Source organism: Phalaenopsis equestris, unplaced genomic scaffold (assembly GCF_001263595.1).
Source record: "Phalaenopsis equestris unplaced genomic scaffold, ASM126359v1 Scaffold000534, whole genome shotgun sequence".
NCBI classification, from domain to species: domain Eukaryota; kingdom Viridiplantae; phylum Streptophyta; class Magnoliopsida; order Asparagales; family Orchidaceae; genus Phalaenopsis; species Phalaenopsis equestris.
This window is the reverse complement of record NW_018164974.1, coordinates 314,347-318,227: the sequence shown is the minus strand read 5'-3', so window position 1 is coordinate 318,227 and position 3,881 is coordinate 314,347.

Here is a 3,881-nt window from a genome sequence, read left to right as displayed (position 1 = left end):
CATCACAATTTATTTTATATTTTAACATTAGCACATTCAAATTATCTCTTCATTTCACCATATCTCAGAGTAGAAAGAATACTTCATGAGACTACTCATACTTCATGAGAAAGATACAACAAAACATAAATTTCATATATAAAAGAAAGTTTATACAACAACAATAAACAAATAACACATATCTGCAACTCTTTTTAAAGCAAATCCCTTGTAACCTCTCTTAGGAAATGTAGGAAGAAGAAATCTCTCACTTCTCTCCCTCTCCAACACTCTTAGAGAAGAATTCACACTTAAACTCACCACAAAAACTCAAAACTAAAAAGAAAATAAATGACTAAATGGACTATAAGTGGTTATAGGGAATTTGGAATAGCGTTGAAGAGAGTAGAAAGTAGTTGAAGGGCGCGAAGGGGCGTGAAGGGGGTCTTTTCTAATCAATTTCGGCTCTAAATAGAGCCTAAGGTCAGTTTTCCAATAGGTGCATCCAAAAACTCTTCAAAAAGCGTCCAAATTTGTCGAATCCTCTAGAAATAGGGCTTGCACCGACACTGGCGCCATCGACCATTTAATTAGACCGTGCTCTCTGTCAAATGGCACTGAGTGCTGACGGCGGTGAACATTTCTTCAAAAACTCTATTTTGACTCTAAATTCCATCATTTTTGCTTCCTTTTTGCTCTAAGTCCTAAAAATCAACAACCTGCAATAAAACATGAAAAATACCTTCCTTTAAAGTGCAATATCACAAAAAATTACTATAAAATATGGGTCTAAAATTGCATATGTTTTTGGTGTATCAAAATCCCCCAAACTTAAATGTTATTTGTCCTCAAGTAAGTCTTTTACTACATAAAAATATGACTCATTACAAAGATTTTGGCTTCTAGATTTCTATATTTTAGTCCACTAAATACAAAAGCATAACTTAAGAAAAATGTAAAATAACTCCAGTTAATACAAAAGATATAAGAATATCTAGCAGTCAAGTCTAAGATTTTATATTCTCTATTCTTTTGAAGGAAAATTACAAATTATTCATATTAAAGCCACTTAGAATATCCATATGAAAAAGAACTTCATGAAAACTTACTAGTAAATATGCTAATACTGAAATATAAGTTTAGAAAATGTAGTCAAGCCTTCTTCTTTAAGTTGATTCAAGTGAAGCCAATTTTTAATTAGGCATCTCCTCAAGCTTCTCCTCACATCTTTTTCTTTTCATTCCTTTTCTTTTCTTTTCTTTTCACGATCATTTCCAATCCTTTTTCTTTTCTTTTCTTTTCTTTCTTTCTTTTTTTTATGTGAGGATACTATATCTGGATAGCCTTTAATGATTTTGAACTTCACTATCATCTTCTTAAAGTTAAAAGCTTTTCACGTTCCTTCACTTTATAAATTTATATTAGCTTTAAAGATTTTTCATAAAATTTTATTCTTTTTTTCTTACATGAATCTCTAAGATTTTTCTAAGATTTTTATCTAAGATTTTTAATACTTCAAAAATACAAATTCCTTTACTTACAATAGAAACATAGTCTTATTCTATCATACCAAATGTCTTAATATCTAAAATTAACCTTTATTATTGAAAATTTTCACTTAAGATTACTATATATTTAGAAACACAAATATAATTATCTAAAGTTACCCTCTAATACCAAAGGTCATGTTAAATTTTAAAATATTTTGAAAATATAGCTAATTGAGGACAAATAAAATTAAGTTTCTTTTCTTTAAAAAGGAATTTTTCTTCCCCCCAAACTTAAATTTTTAAAAAATTTAGCATGAAAGACTGAAAATATGACTCAAAAAATTAAATAACACATAATACATATAAAAATTTGTTAAGAAAGAGTTAATCACAAATACATTCAACAAAGTACTAAAAACTAACAACAGTACTAAAATGATTTCTAATGTAAAAACAGTTTCACAAATCTATTGTTCACAATACAACATAATTTTTAAAATAAAGTGTCACACTCTAAAAATAAATAGTCACAACAATAAAGTACAACAAAACATGAACTAAACAAAAATCTAGCTAAAACATCACAAATCATCATCTTCTTCTTATTCCACATCCAAATTTTGCTGCTGATACGGGGTAAAAATAGGGTGAGTAGGAAACTGAACTGAGTGGTCACCCCTCATGTATTTGACCATCGCATCATCATAAGCAGCATCATGTTTAAACTTTTGTCTTGTCAAATCATCATTGTATGCATTTCTAGCCTCCATATTTTTCATTCTACTTTCCATTCTCAAGATATCTCCCTGTTGGATCATCATCTACCCCATAAGTTCTTGGAGAGTAGGGGTACTAGAAGTAGTGGTACTTGAATTAGAAGGAATATCCCTACTCCTACTTCCAGATCTCCATCCAACATGAGATTCATAAGTCTTAATATTCGCAGGCCTAATAGGTTTTAGAGGTTCAATCCTCTCCTCATCCATTATAAAATCAACTCCTACATGTTCACATAGTGTGAAGATCAGGGCAGGGTGTGTGAAACCACCAGTAGTCTCTCCCAAAGCAATAGAACGAGTGTTTCTATAAACAATAGAGCCTAGATCCATCTTTCTCATCTACTGGATACAGAAGTTCAAGATGACTCTATCCTTTGTAACCTCACTATGATGATTTGATGGTATCGCTCTACCAGAAATAAAGTAGTTTCAGGCCTTAGATACTACATTTAACATAGAAAGAGGAAAGTTTACCTTAACATCATTTTTCACCTTCCAAGCTCCTCTTCCATTAGTAAGAAAAGAAATAACTTCATCTAAGGCCTCATTTGTAGCAGAAAATGACTTGTACTGGCAGCCACACACATCCTCTAACTGAAAAAATTCATTAATTTTCCTTAGATTAAATTCCACCATTTTCCCACGAACAAACAAGCAATCTTCAGAAGTTTCCTTAAAGTTGGTATAGAACTTTATCACTACACTAATAATAGCCTCGACAGTAAAGTAACAAAAACTCTCCCACTACCGAGCATTGATTAATCTTTTGAATTCTCCACCCGAATTTTTAAATCCTCGATCCATAATTACTTTCTTAGTTGCAAGTAGACTATTGAAACAAATGTTAGCCCTGTTGTTGCTGACAAATTTTTTATCATCAAAATTCACCTTTCTCTTTCCCCTGCTCATTCTCCGGGCCATGGTAATCTTAGAAAATTTGATTTGATAAAATCCAAATAAATTCCCAAAAATTCCGAACATCACAATTAGGAACTTTTTAAACTTAAATCTACTAAGTAAGAGTTCTTCATTAAAGGATTTTCTAAAAATATTCTAAAAAAATTTCAAAATTTTGGATCTCGGTAATGTAAGATAAATCTTTGGTGAAAATAAAAAATTTTGAGTTCAAAGTGTAGATCTTACCTAGAGAAGATGAAATCCAAACTTCTTTAGCCTTAAAATTACCTCAAATCCAGGCAATAGTAAGCCCTAGGTGCAAAAATCGGAGGTTGAAGGTGACCAAAAGGGTAAAATTGGTGTTTTTACTATACAAATCGTGAATTTTAAGGTGTTTGGGTGGTTTTCGGGTCGAGGTCACTATTGGCGCCCATTCCGGCACCATCGGCGCCAGTGGCCAAAAATTCACTTTTTTTTCGCAATTTTCAACTTTCTTTCAATTCACTCCAAAGTCTATTTAGTCTTTTTGAACATTAATTTTCATCTTAAAATAATTCACAAACAAACATTTTCACAAACTATACCAAACTAACTTTTATATATGAATAAACACATTTTACAAATACCTTTTTCTAATCACACTTTCATATACATAAAGAAAACTAAATCATAATTCAACGTCGAAATCAAGCCACAACACTAGAATGCTGACACAAAACTATACACATAATTAAAG